General features: G+C 31.7%; 1 long non-coding RNA gene across 1 annotated transcript; it reads right to left on the bottom strand.

Moving 5' to 3' along the window:
- Nucleotides 1–220: 220 nt before the first annotated feature.
- LOC128551924 (uncharacterized) lies at nucleotides 221–2,314 on the bottom strand. The gene is made up of 3 exons (XR_008368923.1): nucleotides 1,640–2,314; nucleotides 957–1,036; nucleotides 221–525 (listed from the first exon to the last, which is right to left on the bottom strand). It is a non-coding gene; the product is annotated as an uncharacterized LOC128551924 (long non-coding RNA).
- Nucleotides 2,315–16,546: the final 14,232 nt, after the last annotated feature.

Genomic DNA, 16,546 nt, shown 5'->3' on the forward strand with positions numbered 1-16,546 from the left:
CAGATGTCCATAACTTATTCCAAAAAACACTAATTGATGATTCCCCACTTTCAGCCTCTCTATTTGGAAAATTCATTTTCTTTTAATGAAAATAATTTATCACACAGACCTCCCCCTCCTTGAAATGATTTTAAAAGGAACAATTGTATGAAATACATTAAATACTTTTGAATTGCTACACTTTGATTAAATTTAAGATACATGACATTCTAAAAAAAAGCTCATAAATATTCTGTCAAAAAATAACATTCAATCAAGCATTTATAAAGATCTGAAATCAGACCTGATCAGACACTAAGATAAACTATAAATAAAATGTAGATACCTTCCTTCCTTTTATTCCAATATAAGCATGATGATGATCATTCATTCTTTGGAGAATTAGTCTAGTAAAACACAAATCAAACTAAAATGGTTGTTACTGTTGTTACATTTTGACAGATACAGGATTTCATCCTTTTCAACATTATATGGGCCACTTTAAAAGTAAAATCTGTTTCTCATACATGTGCAGAGGGTCCTTTTCTGAAAAAGGGTTTATTTTAAAATTTCAAAAACTTATCAATATTTATAGTCACAATACAAATGTATGTCAATTTAAGTTATATGAAGTCCTACTAGCTATTCTTGTATCATAGATTGAGAGGTCAAGATTTCATACTTGTATGAATATGGGCATGTGGGGGACTTTATTCTTTATTTAAATACATGTAGGCCTCTGATGTGTAAATATATATAAAAAAACATATTAACTTTGACACAAACCATTTACATTCAATATGTACTTGTAAAACAGGCATGTGCAGATTAAGACATGCTGACTTATGTGTAGCAATGGATGCAATTAAATGTTTTCATTTTTCAGCATTCAGTGAGTTTTTACTTCAGTAAGTCTATATTTCTGCAGGTACTTTGGCAAACACATAAACTGTTGCAAATGACTAAATTATGATTACCTCTCTAGAACATCCACTCACTTCATAGTTGTTTGAAACTTTATCATCAAACAGTCATTTTCAAAAGAAACAACTCACAGCTGAAAAACAAAACAAATAAATTTACAAAAATATATACATTTTGAAATGAAAATATGTCTTTATCTGCTTTTTACAAATAACATAACATGCTTAGTAATGGTCATTTACAACTAAAATCAGGGCTTTTTCCATTATAAATCTACCTCCAATAAAAGGAGGTAATCCCAAAGAAAACAGTATGTTTCTTCCCAAGTCTGAATATGAAATTCCCAAATGTGTTACCTTATATGGGTGTTTGATGTCTTAAAATGATTTTGAAATTTTGTATATATCTATATTTAGGTTATTATAACAACATTTATAGTGTTGCTTAATTTACACAAAAAATATCTTTACATAGATTTTGGTAATTTGGAAATTTCCACATTAGACAATTTCTGATAGCATTTTCTCAATTCCACTGGTGTTGGTGCATGGTATTCCCAAAATGATGGAAAAATGCCTGTAAGTTTTATCTTGGTAAAATAATAAGAAATGTCTGTCCAATATTTAAGAAAATAACCTCTGTATGGTCTTTGAATCTGTTGAAGGAAGTGAGGACATATCTTGCATAGCTTGGAATTTTTACATGTCATATTAAAACAAAATATTATGAGACTCACCTGTTTTCATTGTAGTGTTATCCTTTAACACTGATCCTTCAGTCAGTTGATACAAACTTCACTTATGGAAATAAACAGACAGATGTCAGACTCTGATGTCTATCCACAGTTTAGACTCTTTTCTGCCAGAGTATTTTTCCCAAACAATGTCGCTATTCAGCAAATTTTAAACGTGGACTTGGTTTGAAGGGACACATCCAAGCATCACATGCCCATTTAGCATAAAATCTCTGACTGTCATTGTATCAATATACTAAAAATTTGCAAAATCCGAGTAGAAATCTGAATTCAGCATAATCCAGGAAGTAAACTTAGATAAGCTCTTTGTGATTTCCTAAACGAAGAGCATCAAGGGGAGGTAATAAAAATAGGAAAAATGCCCCAAATCATAAACTTTGGCCCAAATCTACAAGAATGTGTCTGAATGACCCACTACGATTTATGTTTCTTTTTGAAATATCATCTTCCGTTTATACAAACAAATATACTTTTCTGCTGAGACCTGTGCACTTTTCAAGATGTAGAGCACAATATAAACATATGTTTTGCTCCATAAATATATTTTTTCTTGCAGATAAAAGTCTAGATCATACAAGAATCAAATAAATATTTGGAAATATTAGTTTGGTATGAAACCTTGTTCATTTGCCTTTAAAATTGGCAAGTACGAAAATAAAGGACACTTTCTAGTACTTTCCAGATAACAAAATAGGCATGCATCCCTACTTTTTTGAAAATTCAGCAAGTTGGGGATTTGCATCCTTGTTTCCATGGTAACCGGGACATATATTGAACAAATGAAAAACAGGATTTTCTTAATTTTGCACCCTCTTCAAGAAAAAATCGGTTTAAAGGAAATCTGTGACTATGAGTTTCCAACTTTTTTTGGTTCTTACAGAGAATTGGTCTTAATATCCTATAAATCTCCATGGCCTGCTGTGCTGACCGACATCCTCAAATTAATTGCTTGCTATTTGACCTTATCTTACATAAATTACTGACCTTATTACTAATCATAGCAGAAACAGGATCCAGTATCTTATAGAAAACTTATATGGGAATGTTTTTTTTTTTATTTCTAACAGGTGAGTAATTGTATATTTTGTATTTATCAATTAAATATATCTTGAAACAAAATGTATCTGGCTAAACAAGTGGCAGTACAGTTATTTTCGAGGACGTTTTATTAATTAATACACAATATCACTAAGAAAATATTAGTTTCTACCTGTTTCACCAGAGGGAATTCTAGTTTTACTACTTTTATCCGTCTGTTTGTCCATGCTTTAATACGAATCGGTACTTATGTTGCTACAGGAGACAATACATAACAGTATACTCAGTTAATTCCCTAATTCTTATTATGTGACTAAAACTTCTCTTAGGTGGCTTAAAGCCCGTCCGCCAGAACGTCTGTCTAATTGGTTCAATAAGTGTACAAAAATGGATAATGCAACAGCTTGAACTTGTTTGATGAAACTTCCTATATTTAATAAAAAAACATCAGGTTATAATGTATGCCTTTTTGTTCTTGCAAATTTTGAGCCTAGTTATGCGAATGTAAGAAACTATATCCTGAAATGACTTAAAAAAAGTATATGGCATTGTTACTGTAACTTGCTATACTGATAGGAAGCACGTCATTTAATTTTTGCAATTTTTGTGCCTTGTCTTGAGAAAACTTTGATAAAACAGCTCTTGCAATAAACTGAAAAGCATTTGAGGTAGATCAATTAAGGAACCTTTGTTTACAGTTGGGTACACACATAAGGCATTTGACTATTCCTGTGGGAAAATTATGAAATTTAGATAAAGATCATGCGATAATTTTAAAAGTATTATAGATAGGGGATATTGAGAAGATAGTGACAGCGTCGGCATTGCCTCAATGTAATGTTTTGGTTAAAGTTTTGCGTGCAAGTTCATATCTCCAATACTGCTGCAGATATTGGGTCGAAACTTTACACATGTCTTTAGTGTCATGATGATAGGTCACCGGCCAAGTCTCATAACTGTAACCTGTATATTAACAGATTTATGACCCTTTTTATACTTAGAAAATAAATTCAGGTTAAAGTTTTGCGTGCGAGTACATATCTCTGTACCTACTAAAGATATTCAATTTAAACTTCACCCATGTCTTTGGTGTCATTATGTAAGATCACTGACCAAATTCCATAACTCTAACCTGTATTTTAGCAGAAGTATGCCCCTTTTTACACTTAGAAATTTCAGGTTAATTTTTGCGTGCAAGTACATATCTCTGTAACTTCTAAAGATATTCAATTTAAACTTCACACATGCCTTCGGTGTCATTATGAAAGGTCACTGGCTATGTCCCATAACTCTGACCTACAGTTTAGCAGAATTATGTCCCATTTTGTACTTAGAAAATTCTGGTTAAAGTTTTGCATGCAAGTACATATCTCTGTAACTACTAAAGATATTTATAGTACCGCGATATTTACATACTGATGAGAGTATGTTCCAATATCTACCAGTTTTATGACATGGCTATTTTTTAATGCAGCTTTCAAAGAAAATGCTAGAAAAGCAACTAGTATCATATCGAAGTTTTTAACTTTGTGTCTAATCAAATTATATTGGTATTGAACGCATACATGAACTTAGTCTAATGCTGTTATTTGTCTATAAATGTTTTCTCCGCTTCTTTACAACACGCTTTTTTGTTGATCACTACTACAAAATAATATCTTGACATAATTGTTTTGTTTGTTAAAGATCCAGATACATTTAGAATTAACTTGCAGAACATTATTTGTTGTTGATTATTTAGCAATAGAAATATGTTTTATTTTACTCTAAATTTAAAAAAGGTATCGTATATTTTTAGTTGTTTCTAAACGGAAAACATTTAACAGAAGACATTTGTCTCTTCTTTTCTGTGATGACATTGAAAAAATACTCTGCTGTATTTCTGTTGTATAATTTCAAGTTAAAAACAACACTAGGATTATTTTCTTAGCAAATAAAGGCCAATTTCACCGGAAATATAACATTCTTGGTAAAATAAAAGCTACTTGTAATTATTACATCCAAAGTGTTACTGGGCCTTTAAACTATTTCTTAATATAACTTCAATATGGACTGCTAATTGTTTCTTTTAAAATTGATTAAGATTAATATTTTTAACTTTCATAGGTTCATATGCTATACTTGAATTCCAAGTGTGTTAAATTCTCTAAGCATTTCATTCAAAATACATTTTAGTAATACAACAATTGTATCTTTTTCTTGAAGCAATCTGTTATTCCTCATGCAATAAAACAAAAACATATAAAAACTGACCTAATGTTCATCTCAATTCAAAAGCTGACCGTGGAGAAGGGTGCTGGTAATTTGATAGGGCTATTAATAGCCAGTCTAAAGATGCTATCTGTAACTCGCTGGCATTCCATGCTATTAAAATTTCATGACAATCATTAACCCTCTGATCAGAAATTCTGGGAGAAATTGAAATCTTGAGACATTTTAGTAGGAGTATCTATGCTTCCAAAGGTTCTTTTTACAGATTGTATTATCTTTTAAGTTTTGTGTCATCAAGTTATCAATAAAAACTACAAACTACAAAAATGGGTATAATTGGTATTTGAGAAAAGTAATCAATATGTTATATTTATGGTGTATTGTAACATGTCATAGTAGATGGATTTCGGTAAATATTTAAGACATTGTCTATCGGCTGATGTAAGAGCTTGTCTTAAGTATTACAGATGATCAGAATACATTCAGTAAAAGAACCTCTTTGAATTCCCAGTGAATGTTTTCTGATCACACAATTATTGAGTACTTTCATATATCACCTGCACCCTTGTATGGTTAAATTTTCACATAAAAGTAATATATCGTAAAATGTCTTGATTAGAGGGCATTGTCCTGTCTGATACCATTTTTAATAAGAATCGTATCTCATCTTCATATTTTTGAATTAATCGTATGGTATCAACAAGGTACCAATTGATTATAACCAATAATTTTGCAAATTTTATTTTTGTTTAAATGTGATATTGTTTTGTCATATTTACATTTGTTCATTTATAATATCCATACAGATAAAAAAGAAAAAGGGGAACCTCACAGGTCTCCCAACACGACAAAAATGAAAATTTTGCCGGCTTGGTTAGACTGAGCTTATCAATTGACGGTAGTGGAAATGCATGCTTACCGCTACATGCAGTTTTAAATTTTCACTTCTGGTCAAGTTGCCATTAGTGTCTTTAACTGAGTGTGTAAATGATAATAAACCATATAATAAAATACCATTAAAATGGCTTCACTGTATAAGCGTTCATTCATTTGGCATATTAGGTGCCTTTACATTAACATATTAAGAATGAGACAGTTTGCATCAGAATGGAAGTTGGACACTTGATTTAATCGCTGATTATGTTTGTTACACACCGAAATTCAATTTCAGGTTGCATCTAAAAAATATAGTTTAAATGTACCGTATGGGTCTACCAATGTATTTTACTGACTAAGCGTTTTGTTTTCAGTACAGTAATTAAAAGTCAGACAAGGTACATAGTATATCAAAACCTTTTTATGAAGATGTTATTTAATCTAAAAATTCTCGGCCATGACAATTTTCAGCTGTATTTGGCAAAATTATAAAATGTTTAATGAAAATAGTTTTTGAGACATACCGCATGTTCTGTAGATCCTTTACATTGAACGCTATATTTTTTTACTTGATTATGCTGGATGGAACAAGTTTAGGAATCTATATAAGCTTATGTTTGTGTTGTATAATCTTTGCCACTCATGGTCATTGCGTATGTAAGGGATTTACCTGGCGGCAATAACATTTTTCTTTTGTTTCCTCCTATCAGAATTTGCCCACATCACCACTACCACGTCCGTCAGACCGTCACACAGAATGGAATCATGTGATAACTTTAACAATGCAAGATATGTTATTCATTAAACTAGTTTTGTCCACTGATAGACGTCAAGCACGGGAATACGTACGTCTTTATTTGTTTTCCTGTGAAACATTTGATTTGGTTGCTATGGCAAAATAATAAAATATACGACAGAAAAGTGGCAGAGTGTAGGCATAGGAAATAGAGATCAATAAAACTGCACCTTTACTAATTCTACCTGTTCTGTATTACAAAAGTGCTTCTATTGTGACATTTTGATATAAGCAAACCTGTATTATCTGCACTATAAAATACTTACTGCTATTTCATTTTATTATCGGCTGGTTAAAAGTTATTTTGTTTTACCATAAGTAAGCTGACAGAAACATATGAAGCAGGTTTAAAAGGGTAAATCAAACACATACGAATAAATCATAGATGTTTTGTTGTGCTAAAAGGTAATATATTGTTTCTTATTCTATACAATATCTATCCAATCACGAACGTTCATTTGCAATACGTGACCGTACAATATATTACGGTATATGGATGCACGTGCGTATAAAAATCCTGTATTTTCTGTATTTGGACGCACGCGCGTACAAAAAAATCCTGTATTTTCTGTATTTGGACGGTTCAACAGTCCCATGTTAAACATACGATAAAGCCCGAAACGCGAGAAAATGTTCCGAATGTAAATCGGATGAAGAAGGCGCTCTATGTACAGAGTTTGATTATGCGTCTTGAAATCTGGATTTAATTTGAGTTTTTTTGTTTACAACACACAAGAACGATTCAAGGGATAACAATGCTTTCTGATTTAGATATTAAAACGTTCGTTAATAATCAAAAAACTTAAAAATACAGTAAAAAGGATCATCAGATGTTGGAATATTTGAAAAGTCGCTTAAAGAAGCCGTTCCGGACGAAACCTAGAAATTGGTATCAGCCCTGACTGTCTGAATAGCTACCTCAGCAGTTTTTATTTAACGGTTAAGAAACAAAATGGAGAAGATTATGAATGGCAACGGACGGGCGGGCAGCATCCAAAACATGTCTGCTCTATAATTCAGTTTTCGTCGGATCTTCACCAAACTTGCTGACAATGTTTGTGGGCATTACATCTCGGCCAATTTCGATAACCAGCCAAATTGTACCAGGCACTCTTTGATTATAGTCCTTGAATTACTCGAAAAACAGGGAATTTAGCCTTGTCCGCACTTTTAAGTCGAACAGTTTTCATTCGATCTTCACCAAACTTGCTGACAATGTTTGTGGGCATAATATCTCAGCCAAGTATTATTACCACCCAAATCGCCAAATGGCTATTGTAGGGAGGTTGCACCATATACTTTTTTTAATGATGATACGCAGAAATAACAACATTCAATGAATTACGTATATTACGTATGAAGTGAAATTAATATAGAATAAAAAGGTTATTTAAGGTATAACATTGTTCTGTATATTAATATATATTTGCACTCATACCAAGCTGGGAAAAACTAGAAAAGGCAGGAATACAATATTCAGTGAAAGAGTTTTAATTTGAACTATTATTATAGTAAGATAAAATAGATATAGAATAAAAAGGTTATTTAACATTGTACTTGTACAATACGAGATATATTTGGACTCGTACCCAGCTGAGAAAACCATATTGAACTCGCCTAGCGGCTCGTCCAATATGGTTTTCTCAGCTGGGTACATGTCCAAATATATCTCCGTATTGTACAGAACAATGCTAAATAACCTAATATTAAACCGTTTTCATTTTCCACTCAATTGTGTAATTGCAAGGAAGGTAAACTAATAGATATCTCTGTTTATAAGTACGTGTCTAAGGCAAGAGTTGTCATTCTTTGCGGACCACAACTTTCAATTAAATCAATTTCTATACTTTATTTAATGTATTTCTATCGTTAAAATTTTTAGGGTCTATCTCTACAGAATTGGATCGGGATCCTATTGTAACTTTAAGCGACTAAGATAATTTTCCATGGAACTTTATGCATTGACGTATGGAGATTATATAAATCTTTTTATTTTGTTTTTACCACAACAAGTATTCAAAAATGTGATAGAACGTACGATAGCTTAAATAGAACAAGCTTTTTATGAAATTTTGTAAATAGGTAGAAGATAATACGGAAAACATATACATTACCTTATTGTCTCTGTTTATCAGTCCATTCATCCATCCCTCTGTCCCCTCAGTCACAAATGTTGTATCCTGTTATAAATTTAAAAGTAATTAAAAGTTCAAGATATTGAACAAAGATAGAATGCAGGATGTAGAATATACAGATAATTTTATTTTGTCCCTTTATCCATTCATATAGTCGTTTGTCTGTCTGTTCATCCGTCATCCACTAAATCTTTTATTTTCATGAAATCTGACTTATTGATGGCAGGCTATTTAATAAAATTGCAGGTACTTTGATTTTAAATCAAATCACACTGATGAGACGAAAATGCATGACCTAGATCGGTAGGTTAAAGGTCAAATTTATCCTTCATATTTTGTGTCCGGAGCATAACTTAATAACCATTCAATGAACTGACTACAATTTGTACAGATTGTAGGAACTTGGTCTTAAGGTCAAAGTCACAGCAAGATCAAATTTGTCCATCATATTTTGTGTCCTGAGCATTATTAAATAACAATTCACTCATCCTTTGATCCAAAACTTCCAGCTTATATTGTCCTTGCTTAAAATGTTCTTATTCCAACAGGATCTATGTCTTGTTTTGAGAAGAAGTTTGTAATGGGCTGACCCTTTCTAACAACAGTTATCAACAGTAGTGAAATGTAATCTCCCGAAAATAATTGGTATTCCCATCGAAACAAAATTTAATAATGCACCCATTTACCTGACATGAAATGTTAAAGTATGTTCCCTGTTTCTTCATACAAGACGTCAATGATGTATTCATCACATCACGCTGTCTGGATGGTATTAGTAATATGGATAATATATTTTGCTCAAGATTAAGTGTGGAATCAAATAAGCTATGTCCCATAGTTGATAAGTCCCTATCATCCTAAGTATTATTCTTGCAAACATCTAAGCGATGGAAAATATACGATTGACAATTTCCAAATTATAACAACTGTGTATAAATGCCGGCAGAAGATTTCAACAGGATATGATTGAATATCAGTGAGACAATGTGTTCGGATATGACTGTCCAACACGTTAACTAAAAACATGAACGACCTGTTGTAGACGTACTGGTACAGGTAATATCTGTTTCATGTATCACAGATTCAATCAAGCTAATATCCATGTTGCCTTTATTTTCAAGCTATAAATCTGTCATTCTGTAGACAGCAACCCGTGACACGGAAAATCGGTCGTCATGAAATCCGTGCTATTTACAAGACAAAATGGCATTGGTTTTTATTTTGTTATTTACAAAATCTGGTCTGTGATGGTCACAGTTAGGCACTACATAACACTATATTATCAGAATAAGTTAGATGTTTAACAGACATATCAATTTTACATGTATGAAATGCCAACCTGCTTTCGTTTCTTGATATCGGTAGATGACACAGAAATCGTTCTGAAACAGTGACACTTTGGTCAGAATCCCTTACCATGGCTCATCCGAAACCATTACTTCGTGTAAACGATATCCCTGTGCATGATACAGTATATGCAGTATCCCTTTCAACATCTTGTTAATCATGCTGTAAATATTTTCCAAAATTTAAATGATATAGGATAGTAGTTAAATTCGGCTCTTACGTTTACTATGGTCATTAATTGCAGCGACCTTTTATATCCATTCCTGTTGTTCTATCGAAGAAACTATTCTTTATTTATTTTTCAATACCAGACAAAGCCATTTATAAAATGAAAATATGACTCGGCATTCGTTAAAATATTGTTAACATTTGAATTTTCCAACTTCATATTAGGTTCCTAATGACCTTATTATTACGACGATTGCGAAAAACAAAATTCTAGGCACAGAATTATATATCTTGAACGTATGATTATAATTATCATAAAGGATCCTTTCCGCAACCTGTAAGTAAGTCATTTGTTTCAGACACTGGTATAAAACTTACCTATGGCAAAACTGACTACATGGGAGTTGTATCCATACATCTACAAGACAGCTATAGGCTGGTTCGACGTATAGAAGACAGCGTTACAGCTGCCGTTGTGTGCAGAACTTTAGGACACAATTTTACAAGGTTTGACTTGATTTTATCATATAAAATGGATTGACTTGTAAGCCCTGTTTATAATTTTAAAGATCACAAAGTTTTGAAGGAGGAACGAAAGAATATTTATGTTACATTATCATATTATTTTAAGTGACGTTGAAACTTTCTATGGACACTAAAAGTTAGTGTATCAGGCTTTCGTGTTTTTCATTTATTATTAATTTTTATCTCCAAATGGATGGAGAAAACGTATTTTCCCTATTGGTAATAACATGTTTTCGTGACGAATTGGTAAAAGACATTGTGTCTGAAATCATTCGTCCTCCACCTCTGTTTCATGCGGGGAAGTTGGCAGTTACTTGCGGAGAACAGGTTTGTACTGGTACAGAATCCAAGAACACTTGTTAGGTGAGCTGCCCGCCGTTACATGACTGAAATACCGTTGAAAAACGGCGTTAAACCCTAAACAAACAAACAAAATAACATGTTTTAAACGCATTCTGAGATGTTAATGTGACTTTAACTTCCATTCAGGCACCCGGAAGTTCAAATGGGCGATGACTTTGCAGTTCGAGCAACCAGTTTTTGTACAGAAAGGGCCGTAGACCGACTTGTTTGTGAAGGGCATGAGTCTGATGTGATCGACTGTAAAAATAGTTATTGGAGCATTTCTGGCAATTGTATTTATGTTGCTAACGGAGTAAACTGTCGTAAGTGTTTGTCTTATTTGTCTTAGAGCGCCATGCTATACGTTTTTGTCTTTACCATGATAGTAAGAAGTAAAAAGCAAGGACAAAATTCAAAGAACGCTGCCACCCATACAGTGCGCAAAAATATGAATACTAAAATATGTATACATAAACACAAATACATAACATAATAAAACAGGAAAGTAACAAACACAGACACAAACAGATTTGAAGATGGAACGGAACGCAGTAGGAAACCACCGGCAAAACCATCCCCAGGGAGCATTAACTAGTTAAATTGCTTCACTCTCTAACCCTCTACCGTGTTATAGGCTTAGCACAAATATGTTTAATCTCCACCAGGTGCATCCAATACACACAGACACAAACATATTATGTATCATAGGATACACTGAACAAAATTTCTAACTGGTTACCCTTTGAAGTCTATTTCAAAACTAAAGATGATAATGACCTAAAATTTTGCAAAATTCTTTCTTTCTATTCCGTAATTGGTAACCGTTGCTCAAAAAAATAAAACTTTGTTGAAAGTACTGGGCTGTAACCTAAAATCTAATCTTTTCAGCACGTGAAACTCGTGCATACAATATTTCCTATTCAAAATGAGATACATGTAACTTGTAACAATAGTAAAACTTAAAACACATAAAATATTGCGAGAATGTCTGCCGAAGAGTGCAGCCGTGCAGCTGGTATGATTGTAGCGGACACACTGCAATTTTGTGTTTTGAAGGATGTGGAGCTTTTAATTTAAAATTTATTCATCTCTGTAAATTTGAAACTTTGGTTTCCAATACAAACAAGAGAAAAAAAAAACCCAGGTCCCGAACTCGTTTTGTCTTATAAGGCATTTTTTTCATCCACTGTTTTAAATTTTCTAAAATTTTTGTAAAATTGAAAAATAGGGGCTTTTTAAAACAAAAAAAATCCCCCAAAAAATTTGAAACAGTGATTCGGTCTTACGTTAATATAAATTCACTAAAAATCTTTTTTCTTTTTAGATGGACAAATTCCCAACCCCTTTTTTTTCTGGAAAAAAATTATTTAGAAAATAAAAAATTCGACGTAAGATTTTCAAATTTTTCAATTTTAATTAAAAAAAAATGTTTTCAAAAAGGAAAAGAAGAGGGGGGGCCCGTCTTAAAGAGTTATTAAAAAAAACTGTTCAATACAAAAAAAAAATGTACTTTTGTGAATTTTCGAAAATTTTTTTCTTTTGTTTCAATTTATATTTTCTAGATAATAAAAGAGCTATCTTGAAATTTTTAAATTCATTATAGCTTTCATAAAATGTATTATCAGGAAAATTCAAAAATAAATCGATCTACTTTAAAAAGATTTTGAAATTACCTACCCCTACCCAACGTAATCTTACTCAATTTTGGCAAATGCCACCAAATTAAGGGCCTTTTATTTGAAAAAGAGAATCTATTTGGTTTTAAATTATACATAATAACCCCATTTTTAAATATTTAGATTTTGTTTTTACAAAAATTTTTTTAGGAACAAATTTAAAGTATTTTTTTAAAAATGGCGGGTATCCTGGAAAAAAAAAACGCTCTCATCCTCAAACAAACGAGACGTTATAAATATTAAAACAAAAAATTTTAATTTTATGTTATGTTGAAAGAATAAATTTGAGTAGGGAAAAATTTTATGTTTTAATATTTTTATTGCAAATTCGATTCGTACCCTGCACTCTTTTTGTTTACCCCCTTTTTTAAAAAACCCCCATTTTGTACGCGAACATTTTTTTTTTATGCCCATAAAAAAAAGACTTGATTACAGTATGTAACTATGTTTTTTTCCCAAAACTTATAAACGGTAAAAAAAAGTTTTTTTTAAAAATTCTAAAAAAAATTTGTTAAAATGTCTTTTGTTTTTTAAATTATTATTTTGCTTAAATTGGGTTTTCTTCCTTTTACGTACCTTTAATGTATAATTTATAAAATTGTAAAAGGAACTTCCGTCAATTTGGTGGTGGTCCACCCATTCAAAGGACGCCCCGAGATTTACATGGTGGAAAATGGGGTCCGATTTGCCGACAGCTACCTTATGCCTACGGTTTATCAAAATGTTGGTTTAATCATCAGTAATTCACCATTGATTGATATGTGCCTTCCTAATCTTTTGTAAAATTTTAAAAAATTTAAAATTTCAAAAAAATAAAAAGTTAATATTTACCTTAATTTTTTTTTTCTATAGCTTTTTATATTTTGCAGCTTTCAAACAAATTTAAAAAAATCCCCCTTTAGATAAACGTTTACCTGTAGTTATTATTTTTTCTGATTTAAAAAGTGAATATTGAAAGCTCATAATGCCCTTGTTTGATAAGGCTATCGCATATTTGTTAGGAACATTAACTGTATTAAGTTCTTGTTAAATCCTATTTCGATAATTCTTTAACTTTTATTGGTCAAAAGGTTGTATATTAAATGAAAGTAAAAGTTTATCAAAATTTATTTTTTTGATTACTCCTTTTTTGCCCCGGCCCCGTGGATTATGGTAGATTGAAAGTTTTTTCTTTTAACCATAGAAATTTTAAAGCAAGAACTTCAAAAATAAAGCAATAATACCCGGAAAAAGCCAAGTGTTAAGCGTTATTTTAAATTTTATATTATGAAATAATTTTATGCAAAAGTGTTTTAACCTATTTTTCACACGGGGGTTTTATCGGGGGGGAATAATTTCACAAGGGCCCCCGATGAATTATTTGTACGACGTTTTACCCCTCCGAGTTTAAAAAGGGTTTTCAACACGGTTTTGCATAAATTTTTTGATTCTAATATCCCTTTAAACTAACACAGTAGTAAAATATAGAGTGCTCTTTTTTTGCGCAACAACATTTGCGTCACCGCACGTTTTCGGACGCATTCTAGGTAGGTGTTTTTTAAAAGAGACAAGATATTAAAAAACATCTAAAACCTCATATAAATTTAATTTTTATACATAAAAAATGTGATACATAATGTTGCAAAGGTCGTTTCACAGACGAAATCGATAAAACTTTGTTCCAAACATAGAAAAGAGCTAAAAGAAACACAAAATGTGTTTGTTTCACAAGAAAGATCAAAATGTTTTTTATTCGTGCACTAAGACAAAAATATATTTCTCCACTTTGACAAGCCCTCTGAAATGTTCTTTGTAAAAACATTACGAAGAGCGAAAAAGGAACCAAAATCTGGGAACATTACCCCGGTGGATTTCCCTTTTGGGAGAAGGGGAAAAAGAATGCCCAAGTTTAAATTTTTTGAAAAATTTTAATTTTTGTATGCTTTCTTTTGAGTTGTTGATTTATTTTAAATTTTAAACATTGATGCATTTTTCTTTTTTTTATTTAAATGCCTGAATTGGGATCTTGAAAAGAATTTTATCTAGTTCTTTTAAATTTGTCTTTTTGGTTTTTTGCGTTGGTTCGCGATTGTGATATATTTTTTAAAATTTTTAGAATGCTTGGGTACCCAATACTACCCGCTTTTCATATTCTGTGGAATATTGACACAAAAACTAATTCCAAAACCCGTGGTAAATTTAATAAAACGTTTATTTAAAAGTTTTTTTCAGCTTTTGGGGGGAACCCTTAAAGATTAATCAAAACTTTTCCTATTGCCTTATGTGCAAAAAAAAAACGGGGGTCACCTTGTTTCTTTACCAAAAATTTTTGGGTTGATTGCAAACAAACTGTGTTGGGGTATTCAAACTTGAACGTTTGTGTGCTTTTTTATCCTTATTAGAATTGGGTTTTTTAAAAAAAATTTTTTTTCTTTTTTACCCTTTTCACAAAATTTTAAAAAACAAAAAAACTTCCTTTTCAAAACGTTAAAAGAAAAAATTTTTTTTGGAAAAAGGGTTTTTTTTAAATTTCAAAAAGAATATTTTTAAAAAAAACTAAAAAAAGGAAAATTTTTTTCCTTTTTCCTGTGGAAAACAAAAAAAAAAAATAAATTTTCACCACTTGACAGGACCCCCGGGGCCCGAAAATTGGGGTTCCAAAAAAATTTTTTTGCAGAGGCTTGGGTTTTTACAAAACCCCTTCAGGGATGGTTGAAACCGGTTTTATAAAATTTATTTTTGTTTATAAAAACGAAAGGCCATTTATCATACAAGCATTTCATTTTTATTGTACATCAGCGAAGATTGCGGGTTTTGGGTAAAATAAGACGTTTGTCATTAAAAACTTACATTTAACTGAAATTTTTTTATTTATTAAAATTTTGATATTGCATTTTCAATACAGGAAGCAACGATCTATTACGGAAACAATTTTGGTTCTTATGACAACCGATCGAGGGTTTTTAAAATGCCTAGGTAAAGAACTGACAACAAAAAGCAAGCCCTTTTCCCTTGGGCAAAAACGTCCAGACGTTGAGTTTTCCAATAAACACGCATTAACTGTCGTAATATGTCGTGTATTTTTATATTGAAACAATACAAACGCAACATTTTATTCTGAAATTTTTTCAGGGGTTCATCCCTGACCCCGTCATACCAAAGACTTAAATAACAAGTAATTGGGCGCTCAGATTAAAAAAATAGTGCTAGGCTGGTTCCCGGGGTCAGTATAAGTTTGACTTTGGGGGGGTATCATGTCACGGGGGATTTTCCAGTGAGGGGGGCATTTAAGCTGGCATTGTCTTATGTACAAATAAAAACACCGTCGTTTTATGACTGAAAAATTATTGAAAAAAGGCCTTAAATCTGAACACACACACCCACACACGCCCCCACAAAAAAACACACAAAACACGCAACACACAAAATTCAGGATTTAAAATTTTTTTTGTTTCTAAACTTTAATAAAACGATAAAAATTCATGTTTTATTTACTTCAATAAAAAATCAAGAAATCACTCTGATAGATCAAAAGTGTATAAGCAAAAACTGTCGTTTTTCGAATTTTTGTCCATTTCTATTAAGCAAAACCCCGGAATAAGTACGTAAAACCTCGTTTTTAAAAGGAAAAACTGGGACCTTTAAAATTGTTCTTTTAACTGAGTTCCTTTTTTTCTAAGTAAAATTTGTTCCTTTTAACCGAGGTAGTTAAAGGTATAGTAACAATTTTACTGGCGTTTGACTGATTGTTCTCACTGCGGCCAACAATGAATCTTTTGGAGAAAATTGCGATCCT

This window comes from Mercenaria mercenaria, unplaced genomic scaffold (assembly GCF_021730395.1).
Source record: "Mercenaria mercenaria strain notata unplaced genomic scaffold, MADL_Memer_1 contig_1838, whole genome shotgun sequence".
Classification (NCBI taxonomy): domain Eukaryota; kingdom Metazoa; phylum Mollusca; class Bivalvia; order Venerida; family Veneridae; genus Mercenaria; species Mercenaria mercenaria.